The sequence below is a fragment of the Hordeum vulgare genome, chromosome 2H, assembly GCF_904849725.1.
Source record: "Hordeum vulgare subsp. vulgare chromosome 2H, MorexV3_pseudomolecules_assembly, whole genome shotgun sequence".
Taxonomy (NCBI): Eukaryota; Viridiplantae; Streptophyta; class Magnoliopsida; order Poales; family Poaceae; genus Hordeum; species Hordeum vulgare.
In genome coordinates, this window is record NC_058519.1 from 658,750,504 (window position 1) to 658,765,099 (window position 14,596).

Sequence of the window (14,596 nt, forward strand, 5' to 3'; positions counted from 1 at the left end):
CTAAGTCTGAATCTGTTATATTTTGTTGCTGTCTTGTCTTGTTTCTATCTTGTGATCTGTAGCTCTTTTGAGGTTGGTGCAATGACGTAAGTTGTAGACTTTGGGTTTCTCTAGCATGCTGTGAATTTTCATGCCATTTGGAGTCCTGTAGCTTGTGGTTTTGCTGCTGTCAATATGCCTTCAGATCGAAAACTGCACTTTCATGAAGTGTTATTTTCACTAAGTCTAAAATAGTGTATGAGATGCCATTTTGTGACTTCTTTTCCTTGTGTTCCATGATGCCATGGTAGTTGTTGTTAGTTATTTGTTGTAGTGCTTCTTGCCCTCTTTCGTCTCATGCCTTGCTTGAGCATATTGGAGTTGAGTAGCTCGTAGTTGTGGGGTGTAGAAAAAGCTATGTGCCTGATTTTGGCAGATTGTAGTGATTTCTTGTTTTGCTCGTAGTTGTTGAACCGTAGCTCCGATTTGGTCGAGTCCTATATGAAACTTGCTTAGAATCTCGTGTAGTTTCATTTTCTCTTGCTGGTTGTGTGTTTTGAAGTGCTCGTGGCTGTCGTTGCACACATATTGCATTCATGCCATCATATCTTGCGGTGCTTGTATCTTTTGAACCGTAGCTCCGTTGGAGATGTTCTCTATGTGTAAATTGCTTGTAATGACGTGTAGAATCGCGTGAACCTATTTGTTTTGCTGTTTAACAACTAATTAAATGTGTTAGTTCAGACCTGGATAGAATTGTAAATTAACATGTGAGGTCGTTTCGGAGATGCTATATGTCATATCCGACCTCATTTAAAATGCCTAAATAGGTAGTTTAATTACGCTTCACCTCTTGCCATGATTAACCATATTTAATTTTGCCGTGTACCCATTCGGGATAGAACTAAATAATAAACGTGGAGTTTCGTCAATACGTAACTCGTTGCATATTGAACTTCACTTTAATGTGTAATGTTTGAGTGATGTGAATTGCCATGCCGTGACTTGCATAATTGAGTTGCTCATGCATCATTTGTGTTGTGCATCGTGTAGTGTATATCGTGTGTTGATGCTTGTTTCCGGTTTCCTTCGTATCGATAGAGTCCCGCAAGCGTGTCGGATGTGAGGACCCGTTCGACTACATCGGTTCGTCTGCTTCACGGAGTCATTCTTCTTCCAAACGGGATCTCAGGCAAGATGACCATTTCCCTAGATACCATTACTATCATTGCCATGCTAGTTTACTGTTTCTGTCGATTATGTCTCGTTGCCTACCACATGTTAAATATCAGCCTCTCAACAATGCCATGAAAACCTTCAACTTGTTCAACCTAGCAAACCACTGATTGGCTATGTTACCGCTTGCTTAACCCTGTGTTAGCGTTGCTAGTTGCAAGTGCAGTTGCTTCCATGTGAAAACATGGGTTCCTTGTCATATCACCATATTAATGCTATTTAATTTAATGCACCTATATACTTGGTAAAAGGTGGAAGGCTCGACCTTTCTAGCCTGGTGTTTTGTTCCACCTTTGCCCCCTTAGTTTCGTCTACTGGTGTTATGTTCCATAACTGAGCGCTCCTAACACGATCAGCGTTATTATGGGGACCCCCTTGATAATTTGTTTTAGATTAAAGCTAGTCTGGCAAGGCCCAACATTGGTACTACATTTGCCCCACATAATAATTTTGATAACACTGAAATGCATAGGGAGTTAGAGCTACCCGAGGAGTAGTTCTACATAATACAGGGGGGCCAGTGCTGATGGTGCTGGTCCCAAAACAGAGCACTGTGCGGGGCCAACCCAGGGAAACTCGGGTGATTTCTATCATACCACTGTATGCGTCGCTCATCCGTCGTGTCCTGAGAACGAGATACGCGGCTCCTATCGTGATTGTTGACACGCCGGGTGGCCTTGCTAGATTAGTTTTACCTTTGACGAGATATCTTGTGCATCGGGATTCCGGTGATGCTTTGGGTAATCTCAGAGTTGATGTTTTCCACTAAGGAATCCAACGAGATCGCGAGTGTCATGATCGAGGATTTCTATGTGGCTTGTGGTAATTTGTGATGGACTAGTTGGAGCACCCCTGCAGGGTTAAATCTTTCGGAAAGCCGTGCCCGCGGTTATGTGGCAACATGGAAACTTTGGTTAACACTGGTTCTAGATAACTTGAAGTTAACTTAATTAAAATATGCCAACTGTGTGCATAACCGTGATAGTCTCTTTCGTGAGTTCCTTCTCCGATCGAGGACACGGTGGGGTTATGTCTGACGTAGGTAGGTGTTCAGGATCATTCATTTGGTCATCAGTAGTCACATCCGTTATGCGTAGATCTTCCCCCTCTTATTTCTTGTACTCGTAAGTTTAGCCACCAAATATATGCTTAGCCGCTGCTGCAACCTCACCACTTAACCTTACCTCACCCATTAAGGTTTGCTAGTCTTGATAGCTTTGGAAATGAGATTGCTGAGTCCCCTCTGGCTCACAGATTACTACAACACCAGTTGCATGTACAGGTAAAGGTTACTTGACGCGAGCGCGTTGATTGTTCATTTGGAGTTGATTCTTCTTCTTCTTCTTCTTCATCGATCTAGGATGGGTTCCAGGGCGGCAGCCTGGGATAGCAAGGATGGACGTCGTTCTTCTTTTATCGTTTGTTTTCGTCCGTAGTCGGACCCTCCTCTTCTTCATGATGATTATGTATTGTACTGCTGTGACTCTGATGTAGCTTGTGGCGAGTGTAAGCCAATTCTATATATATATCTCTTCTTGTCAATACATGTACTTGTAACGATATCCATTCTTGCGACACGACGAGATGCGCTTCTATCCCTGACGAGGCCCTCGTGCCAAATTGAGGATATGGTCGCATCTTGGGCGTGACAAGTTGGTATCAGGGCAGTACCGACCTAGGAGCCCCCTTGATTGATCGAACTTGGCCGAGTCGAGTCTAGTGAAAAAGTACTTTAAGTCTAGTTATATATCGGAGAGTTGGATTCTTTTTTCTCCTCTTCTATGCTCTGGTGAGGAATCTTGACGTAATAATTTATTCTACTCCTCTTCTCACTCAATTTTTTTTAGGATCACGCGGATATTTTTGGAATCTATATGATGCCGATGTAACGGAGTTCTGTCTTGGTGCCTCATGTCTGACTTGATTTCTTCCGGGGAGTTGAGCTCTAGGGGATTCTCGAGCACATCGTTATCATTCAGGTTTCTTAGTATGTGATACGTCTCCATCATATCTACTTTTCCAAACTATTTTGCCCTTGTTTTGGACTCTAATTTGCATGATTTGAATGGAACTAACCTGGACTGACGCTGTTTTCAGCAGAATTGCCTTGGTGTTGTTTTTGTGCAGAAATCAAAGTTCTCCAAACGTCCTGAAAATTTACGGGGAGCAGTTTTGGAAAATATAAAAAATATCTGCGCCAAGTTCCACCTGAGGGGGTGGGCCAGTGGGCGACAAGCCCTGGCTTCACCACCACCCCCCTCGTGGCGGTGGGCAGGCTTGTGGGGCCCACACGGCTCTGCCGCCCCCAACCTCACGTCTATAAGTCCCTTTTCGTCCCAGAAAAAATAAAAGAGAAGTTTTTGCCGCGTTTACGATACGGAGGCGCCGCCACCACCTGTTCTTCATCTGGAGGGCAGATCTGGAGTCCGTCTTGGGCTCCGGAGAGGGGAAATCGTCGCCATCGTCATCATCAACCATCTTCCTTCTCCAATTCCATCAAGCTCTTCGTCGTTCGTGAGTAATGTATTCGTAGGCTCGCTGGGCGGTGATGAGTAGGATGAGATCTATCATGTAATCGAGTTAGTTTTGATGGGGATTGATCCCTAGTATCCACTATGTTCTGAGATTGATGTTGCTACTACTTTGCCATGCTTAATATTTGTCACTAGGGCCCGAGTGCGATGATTTCAGATCTGAAATTATTATGTTGTCACCAATATATGTGTGTTTTATATCTGATCTTGCAAGTTGTACTTACCTACTATTTGTTATGATCCGGCAACCCCGTGTTGGGGAACGTCGCATGGGAAACAAAAATTTTCCTACCCGCACGAAGACCTATCATGGTGATGTCCATCTACGAGAGGGGATTTCCGATATACGTACCCTTGTAGATCGCACAGCAGAAGCGTTAAGAAACGCGGTTCATGTAGTGGAACATCCTCACGTCCCTCGATCCGCCCCGCGAACCGTCCCACGAACCGTCCCGCGATCCGTCCCACGATCCGCTCCGATCTAGTGCCGAACGAACGGCACCTCCGCGTTTAGCACACGTACACCTCGACGATGATCTCGGCCTTCTTGATCCAGCAAGAGAGACGGAGAGGTAGATGAGTCCTCCGGCAGCGTGACGGCGCTCCGGAGGTTGGTGGTCATCTAATCTCAGCAGGGCTCCGCCCGAGCTCCGCAGAAACGCGATCTAGAGGAACAACCGTGGAGGTATGTGGTCGGGCTGCCGTGGCAAAAGTTGTCTCAAATCAGCCCTAATACCTCTGTATATATAGGAGGGAGGGAGGGGAGGAGGCAGCCTCAAACCCTTAAGGTTTGGCCTAAATTTGAGGTGGAGGAGTCCTACTCCAATCCTAGTTGGAGTAGGATTCCACCTTCCCACTTGGAAACTCTTTCCACCTTGTGTTTTTCCCTTCTCAAACCTTATGGGCCTTAGTGGGAACTTATTCCAGCCCACTAGGGGCTGGTTTATCTCTTCCCATAGCCCATGAGACCCCTTGGGGCGTGACACCCCTCTCGATGGTCCCTGTCACCCCTCCCGGCACTCCCGGTACACTACCGATGAGCCCGAAACTTTTCCGGTAATGCACGAAAACCTTCCGGTAACCAAATGAGGTCATCCTATATATGAATCTTCATTTCCGGACCATTACGGAAACCCTCGTGACGTCCGTGATCTCATCCGGGACTCCGAACAACATTCGGTAACCAACCATAAAACTCAAATACGCATAAAACAACGTCGAACCTTAAGTGTGCAGACCCTGCGGGTTCGAGAACTATGCAGACATGACCCGAGTGACTCCTCGGTCAATATCCAATAGCAGGACCTGGATGCCCATATTGGATCCCACATATTCTACGAAGATCTTATCGTTTGAACCTCAGTGCCAAGGATTCATATAATCCCGTATGTCATTCCCTTCGTCCTTCGGTATGTTACTTGCCCGAGATTCGATCGTCAGTATCCGCATACCTATTTCAATCTCGTTTACCGGCAGGTCTCTTTACTCGTTCCGTAATACAAGATCCCGCAACTTACACTAAGTCACATTGCTTGCAAGGCTTGTGTGTGATGTTGTATTACCGAGTGGGCCCCGAGATACCTCTCCGTCACACGGAGTGACAAATCCCAGTCTCGATCCATACTAACTCAACGAACACCTTCGGAGATACCTGTAGAGCATCTTTATAGTCACCCAGTTACGTTGTGACGTTTGATACACACAAAGCATTCCTCCGGTGTCAGTGAGTTATATGATCTCATGGTCATAGGAACAAATACTTGACACGCAGAAAACAGTAGCAACAAAATGACACGATCAACATGCTACGTCTATTAGTTTGGGTCTAGTCCATCACATGATTCTCCTAATGATGTGATCCCGTTATCAAGTAACAACACTTGCCTATGGCCAGGAAACATTGACCATCTTTGATCAACGAGCTAGTCAACTAGAGGCTTACTAGGGACAATGTTTTGTCTATGTATCCACACAAGTATTGTGTTTCCAATCAATACAATTATAGCATGGATAATAAACGATTATCATGAACAAAGAAATATAATAATAACTAATTATTATTGCCTCTAGGGCATATTTCCAGCAGTCTTCCACTTGCACTAGAGTCAATAATCTAGTTCACATCATCATGTGATTTCTACGAATCCAACACCCATATAGTTCTCGGGTCTGATCACGTCTTGCTCGTGAGAGAGGTTTTAGTCAACGGTTCTGAAACTTTCAGATCCGTGCGTTCTTTACAAATCTTCATGTCATCTTATAGATGCTGCTACTACGTGCTATTCGGAAATGCTCCTAATATCTACTCTACTATAGGAATCCGTTTCGCTACTCATAGTTATTCGGATTAGTGTCAAAGCTTGCATCGATGTAACCCTTTACAACAAACTCTATAACCACCTCCATAATCGAGAAAAATTCCTTAGTCTATTTAGTTACTAAGGATAACTTTGACCACTGATCAGTGATTCAATCCTGGATCACTCTGTGTACCTCTTAACAGACTTGCTGCAAGGCACACATCAGGTGCGGTACTCAGCATTGCATACTTTAGAGTCTACGGCTAAGGCATAGAAGACGACCTTCGTCTATTCTCTTTATTCTGCCGTGGTCGGGTTTTGAGTCTTACTCAAATTCACACCTTACAACACAACCAAGAACTCCTTCTTTGCTGATCTATTTTGAACTCCTTCAAAGATTTGTCAAGGCATGCATCTTGTTGAAACTTCTATCAAGCGTTTCGATCTATCTCCATAGATCTTGATGCTCAACGTTCAAGTAGCTCAATCCAGGAATTCCTTTGAAAAACTCCTTTCAAACAACCTTGTATGCTTTACAGAAATTCTACATTACTTCTGATCCACAATATGTCAACCACATATACTTATCATAAATTCTATAGTGCTCCCACTCACTTCTTCGGAAATACAAGTTTCTCATAAACCTTGTACAAACCCAAAATCTTTGATCATCTCATCAAAGTGTATATTCCAACTCCGAGATGCTTGCACGAGTCCATTGAAGGATCGGTGGAGCTTGCATACTTGCTAGTATCTTTAGGATCGACAAAACCTCCTGGTTGTATCACATACAATGTTTGCTCAAGGAAACCATCGAGGAAACAATGTTTTGACATCCTATGTGCAATATTTCATAAATAATGCAGCAACTACTAACATAATTCTAACAGACTTTTAACATCGTTACGAGTGAGAAAGTCTCATCATAGTCAACTGTTTGATCTTGTCGGAAACATCTTTGCGACAAGTCGAGCTTTTCTTAATAGTGACTTATCACCATCATTGTCTGTCTTCCTTTTAAAGATCCATCTTTACTCAACAGTCCTATGACCATCAAGTAGTTCTTCCAAAGTCTACACTTTGTTTTCATACATGGATCCTCTCTCGGATTTCATGGCTTTCAGCCATTTGTCAGAATCCGGGCCCACCATTGGTTTCTCCATAACTCGTAGGTTCACTGTTGCTCAACAACATGACCTCCAAGACAGGGTTACCGTACCACTCTGCAGTAGTACGCGACCTTGTCAACCTACGAGGTTTGTAGTAACTTGATCCGATGCTCGATGATCACCATCATCAGCTTTCACTTCAATTGGTGTAGGCGCCACAGGAATAACTTCCTGCGCCCTGCTACACACTGGTTGAAGTGATGGTTCAATAAACTCATTAAGTTCTACCACCCTCCCACTCAATTCTTTCGAGAGAAACCTTTCCTCGAGAAAGGATCCGTTTCTAGAAACAAACACTTTGGTTTTGGATCTGAGATAGGAGATGTACCCAACTGTTTTGGATATCCTATGAAGATGCATTTATCCGCTTTGGGTTCGAGCTTATCAGACTGAAAGTTTTTCACATAAGTGTCGAAGCTCCAAACTTTCAAGAAATGACAGTTTAGATTTCTCTAAACCTCAGTTTATACTATGTCATCTCAACGGAAATACGCGGTGCCCTATTTAAAGTGAATGCGGTTGTCTCTAATGCATAACCCATAAACGATAGTGGTAATTCTATAAGAGACATCATAGCATGCACCATACCAAATAGTGCGTGGCTATGACGTTCACACACATCATCACACTATGATGTTCCAGGTGGCATGAACTGCGAAACAATTTCCACATTGTCTTAACTGTGTACCAAAACTCGTAACTCATATATTCATTTCTATGATCATATCGTAGAAAGTTTACGACAAACTTCACTCCGAAACAGAATTGAACTTTTCAATATTTCATACTTGTGATTCATTAAGTAAATACTCTTGTATCTACTCAAATCGTCATTGAAGTAAGAACATAATGACATCCACTGCGTGCCTCAGCACCCATTGGACTGCATACATCAAAATGTATCACTTCCAACAAGTTACTATCTTGTTTCATCTCAATGAAAACAAGGCCTTGCTAATGTGGTGTGATTTGCATGTCACTAGTGATTCAAAATCAAGTGAGTATAAAGATCCATCAGCATGGAGCCTCTTCATGCAATTTATACCAACATGACTCAAGCGCAAGTGCCACAAGTAAGTGGTACTATCATCATTACCTCGTATCTTTTGGCACCAATATCATGAACATGTGTAACACTACAATCGAGATTCAATAAACCATTGAAGGTGATTATTCAAGCAAATAGAGTAACCATTATTCTCTTTAAATGAATAATGTATTGCAATAAACACGATCCAATCATGCTCATGCTTAATGCAAGCACCAAATAACAATTATTTAGGTTTAACACCAATCCCGATGGTAGAGGGAGCGTGCAACATTTGATCATATCAACCTTGGAAACACTTCCAACACGTATCGTCACCTTGCCTTTAGCTAGTCTCCGTTTATGCCGTAGCTTTCATTTCGTGTTACTAATCACTTAGCAACCAAACCGGTATCCAATACCCTCGTGCTACTAGGAGTACTAGTAAAGTACATATCAACATCATGTATATCAAATATACTTCTTTCGACTTTTGCCAGCCTTCTTATCTACCAAGTATCTAGAGTTGCTCCGCCTCAGTGACTGTTCCCCTCATTACATAAGCACTTAGTTTCGGGTTTGGGTTTAATCTTGGGTCTCTTCATTAGTGCAGCAATTGTTTTGCCGTTTCACGAAGTATCCCTTCTAGCCCTTGCCTTTCTTGAAACTTAGTGGTTTTACTAACCATTAACTATTGATGCTCCTTCTTGATTTCTACTTTCGCAGTGTCAAACATCGCGAATTGCTTAAGGATCATTGTATCTATCCTTGATATGTTATAGTTCATCACGAAGCTCTCACAGCTTGGTGGCAGTGACTTTGGAGAACCATCACTATCTCATCTGGAAGATTAACTCCCACTTGATTCAAGCGATTGTCGTACTCAGACAATCTGAGCACATGCTCAACGATTGAGCTTTTCTCCTTTACTTTGTGGACAAAGAATTTTGTCGGAGGTCTCGTACCTCTTAACAAGGGCACAAGCATGAAATCACAATTTCATCTCTTTAGAACATCACTTATGTTCCGTGACGTTTCAAAACGTCTTCGGCGCCTTGCTTCTAAGCCATTAAGTATTTTGCACTGAACTATCGTGTACTCATCAGAAACGTGTATGTCGGATGTTCACAACATCCACAGACGACGCTCGAGGTGCAGCACACCGAGTGGTGCATTAAGGACATAAGCCTTCTGCGCAGCAACGAGGACAATCCTCTGCAAAGTTTGCTACTATCAACTTTCAACTAAATTTCCTCTAGGAACATATAAAAACAGTAGAGCTATAGCGCAAGCTACATCGTAATTCGCAAAGACCATTAGACTATGTTCACCACAATTAGTTCAATTAATCATATTACTTAAGAACTCCCACTCAAAAAGTACATCTCTCTAGTCATTTGAGTGGTACATGATCCAAATCCACTATCTCAAGTCCGATCATCACGTGAGTCGAGAATAGTTTCAGTGGTAAGCATCACTATGCTAATCATATCTACTATACGATTCATGCTCGACCTTTCGGTCTCATGTGTTCCGAGGCCATGTCTGCACATGCTAGGCTCGTCAAGCTTAACCCGAGTGTTCCGCGTGTGCAACTGTTTTGCACCCGTTGTATGTGAACGTTGAGTCTATCACACACGATCATCACGTGGTGTCTCGAAACGACGAACTGTAGCAACGGTGCACAGTCGGGGAGAACACAATTTCGTCTTGAAATTTTAGTGACAGATCACCTCATAATGCTACCGTCGTTCTAAGCAAGATAAGGTGCATAAAGGATTAACATCACATGCAATTCATAAGTGACATGATATGGCCATCATCATGTGCTTCTTGATCTCCATCACCAAAGCACCGACACGATCTTCTTGTCACCGGCGTCACACCATGATCTCCATCATCATGATCTCCATCAACGTGTCGTCATCGGGGTTGTCGTGCTACTCATGCTATTACTACTAAAGCTACGTCCTAGCAATATAGTAAACGCATCTGCAAGAACAAATGTTAGTTTAAAGACAACCCTATGGCTCCTGCCGGTTGCCGTACCATCGACGTGCAAGTCGATATTATCTATTACAACATGATCATCTCATACATCCAATATATCACATCACATCGTTGGCCATATCACATCACAAGCATACCCTGCAAAAACAAGTTAGACGTCCTCTAATTTTGTTGTTGCATGTTTTACGTGGTGACCATGGGTATCTAGTAGGATCGCATCTTACTTACGCAAACACCACAACGGAGATATATGAATTGCTATTTAACCTTATACAAGGACCTCCTTGGTCAAATCCGATTCAACTAAAGTTGGAGAAACCTACACTTGCGAGTCATCTTTGAGCAAGGGGGTTACTCGTAGCGATGAAACCAGTCTCTCGTAAGCGTACGAGTAATGTCGGTCCAAGCTGCTTCAATCCAACAATACCGCGGAATCAAGAAAAGACTAAGGAGGGCAGCAAAACGCACATCACCGCCCACAAAAACTTTTGTGTTCTACTCGAGAAGACATCTACGCATGAACCTAGCTCATGATGCCACTGTTGGGGAACGTCGCATGGGAAACAAAAATTTTCCTACCCGCATGAAGACCTATCATGGTGATGTCCATCTACGAGAGGGGATTTCCGATCTACGTACCCTTGTAGATTGCACAGTAGAAGCGTTAAGAAACGCGGTTGATGTAGTGGAACGTCCTCACGTCCCTCGATCCGCCCCGCGAACCGTCCCACGAACCGTCCCGCGATCCGTCCCACGATCCGCTCCGATCTAGTGCCGAACGGACGGCACCTCCGCGTTCAGCACACGTACAGCTCGACGATGATCTCGGCCTTCTTGATCTAGCAAGACAGACGGAGAGGTAGATGAGTTCTCCGGCAGCGTGACGGCGCTCCGGAGGTTGGTGGTGATCTAATCTCAGCAGGGCTCCGCCCGACCTCCGCAGAAACGCGATCTAGAGGAAAAACCGTGGAGGTATGTGGTCGGGCTGCCGTGGCAAAAGTTGTCTCAAATCAGCCCTAATACCTCAGTATATATAGGAGGGAGGGAGGGGTGGAGGCAGCCTCAAACCCTCAAGGTTTGGCCGAAATTTAGGTGGAGGAGTCCTACTCCAATCCTACTTGGAGTAGGATTCCACCTTCCCACTTGGAAACTCTTTCCACCTTGTGTTTTCCCTTCTCAAACCTTATCTGCCTTAGTGGGAACTTATTCCAGCCCACTAGGGGCTGGTTTAGCTCTTCCCATAGCCCATGAGACCCCTTGGGGCGTGACACCCCTCTCGATGGTCCCCGTCACCCCTCCCGGCACTCCCGGTACACTACCGATGATCAACGAGCTAGTCAAATGAGGTCATCCTATATATCAATCTTCGTTTTCGGACCATTCCGGAAATCCCTGTGACGTCCGTGATCTCATCCGGGACTCCGAACAACATTCGGTAACCAACCATATAACTCAAATACGCATAAAACAACGTCGAACCTTAAGTGTGCAGACCCTGCGGGTTCGCGAACTATGCAGACATGACCCGAGTGAGTCCTCGGTCAATATCGAATAGCGGGACCTGGATGCCCATATTGGATCCCACATATTCTACGAAGATCTTATCGTTTGAACCTCAGTGCCAAGGATTCATATAATCTCGTATGTCATTCCCTTCGTCCTTCGATATGTTACTTGCCCGAGATTCGATCGTCAGTATCCGCATACCTATTTCAATCTCGTTTACCGGCAAGTCTCTTTACTCGTTCCGTAATACAAGATCCCGCAACTTACACTAAGTCACATTGCTTGCAAGGCTTGTGTGTGATGTTGTATTACCGAGTGGGCCCCGAGATACCTCTCCGTCACACGGAGTGACAAATCCCAGTCTCGATCCATACTAACTCAACGAACACCTTCGGAGATACCTGTAGAGCATCTTTATAGTCACCCAGTTACGTTGCGACGTTTGATACACACAAAGCATTCCTCCGGTGTCAATGAGTTATATGATCTCATGGTCATAGGAACGAATACTTGACACACAGAAAACAGTAGCAACAAAATGACACGATCAACATGCTACGTCTATTAGTTTGGGTCTAGTCCATCACATGATTCTCCTAATGATGTGATCCTATTATCAAGTAACAACACTTGCCTATGGCCAGCAAACATTGACCATCTTTGATCAACGAGCTAGTCAACTAGAGGCTTACTAGGGACAGTGTTTTGTCTATGTATCCACACAAGTATTGTGTTTCCAATCAATACAATTATAGCATGGATAATAAACGATTATCATGAACAAAGAAATATAATACTAACTAATTATTATTGCCTCTAGGGCATATTTCCAACACCCCGGAGTGACAATAACCGGAACCACTCCTGGTGATGACCATAGTTTGAGGAGTTCATGTGTTCACCAAGTGCTAATGCGTTGGTCTGGTTCTTTATTAAAAGGAGAACCTTAATATCCCATAGTTTACTTTTGGACCCCGCTGCCACGGGGGGATGGACAATAGATGTCATGCAAGTTCTTTTCCCTAAGCACGTATGACGACACACGGGATGCATGCCTACATGACATTGACGAACGGGAGCTAGCCACATATCTCTCTGTGTTATAGCTGTTTCATGATGAATATCATTTGATGGGGTTATAGTCCCAGGGTAGGGTCATAGGCCTGCCCTATAGGTCCTACCCAAGGACTACCCTTCATAGAGGACAAGGCCCTTAGACAGTTCCGACTGAACTAAAGACTCCTCCCATCATCCAGTCGGCGACGAGCATTCGGAGCGTATCCAACGTACCGACTGGATTCCACTCTGTACATCGTAACCTCCCAGGAGGACAACGGTCATACGTTTTCATACACCATTATTAGCATTTAAGTCATACGTTACCTGTGACGTATGCATTTATTCACCACTAATCCACCCCTGTCCACCGAGCCGTTGTGAAGGGCAGCGCACTCTATATAAGCCGCCCTTCCCCACTGGTGCAGGGGTTGGCTTTTACTGTAACCCTATATTCCACTCGACACTAAGCTCCCAAGAGCACTGAGACGTAGGGCTTTTACCTCCACCGTAGAGGGGCCTGAACTCATACAACCTCGTCGTAGCTAAGGCTCTGTCCATCCTTTCGTACCCTACACATCTACTGTCAGACTTATACCCACGACAGTTGGTGCCCACCGTGGGGCAGGCGTCTAAGCGACTTCCGGCGAGTTTGCAACTTCATCTTTTCATCATGTTGTCCGGCGGAGATTTGTGCATGGGTCATGAGATCCTCTTCGGCGCGCTCTCCTTCATCATCGACGATTCGGCATGGCTTCGGGATGCGCCTCTCGATGTCGAGGTGCTCCCAATTCGCGGGGCTACGCACTTCTGTGCCGGTGCCCGCGGCGTCCTTCTTCTCCAGCAATCGGCTTTGGTGTCGATCTTCGCCCCCGTCACGCGCGCAACAAGCGGTCCCGCCGTCCGTTGCTCCAGCGTTGGGTGCGACACGCCCAGGCGCGCCAGAACGCGTCCTCTTAAGTGGCGGTCCTCGAGTCGGTTGTGGTCGCGCCCCCGTCCCAGTGCTTGGACTCAGTTCTGACTGAGTTGCCTTCCGAGTACTTGGGTCGCGGGCCTACAGCCGAAGTTCTCATGGCCAATTCCCATGAAAGTCCCCACCGGACTGGTCGGAATGAGCACGAGGTCGGCGAGTCATCCGGCGCTCGCCGTCAACCCCACCGTTCTGCCAGTCGACGCACTCGTCAGAGCAACGTGAGGTGTTCCGCACACCCGTGCTCAACCTGGCTGCTGCTGCCAAGATAGCCGATTCCCTCCAACCGACTGATTCAGAGGCTGGTAGAGGGATCGAGCAGATCCGTGCCCTGTTGCACATGGCACATCAGCAGAATTCGGCGGTCTCCCAGTCGCACAATAGGATCCACAACAGTTCTGTTCACGCAAACACACATCGGTCGGTTTTCAGCCCCGATTCTCATCAGGGACGCAGGGGAGGCAGCCGTTCCATGAATCCCGAAGATCGTCGCCGTTCACGCACCCCTCCGTGGGGTGGGCCTTACGGGCCCCGACATCATGATGATCAGCGTTCAGTCGGTGACACGTATGATCCAAGGCCCGACGCAAGAGGGTACATCGCCTAGAGGAAGGTCGACAGGAGTCGAGCACACCGTGATGGTCACGATAGAGACCGTCCGAGTGGAAGCAGGACTATCGTCTCTGGCCCCGAGTGCTTCAGTCGAGCCATCCGTTCAGCTGACATCCCTCCCAACTTCCGATTGGCGACGGGGATCAGCAAGTTCACAGGAGAATCCAAGCCAGAAACGTGGCTGGACGACTACCGAG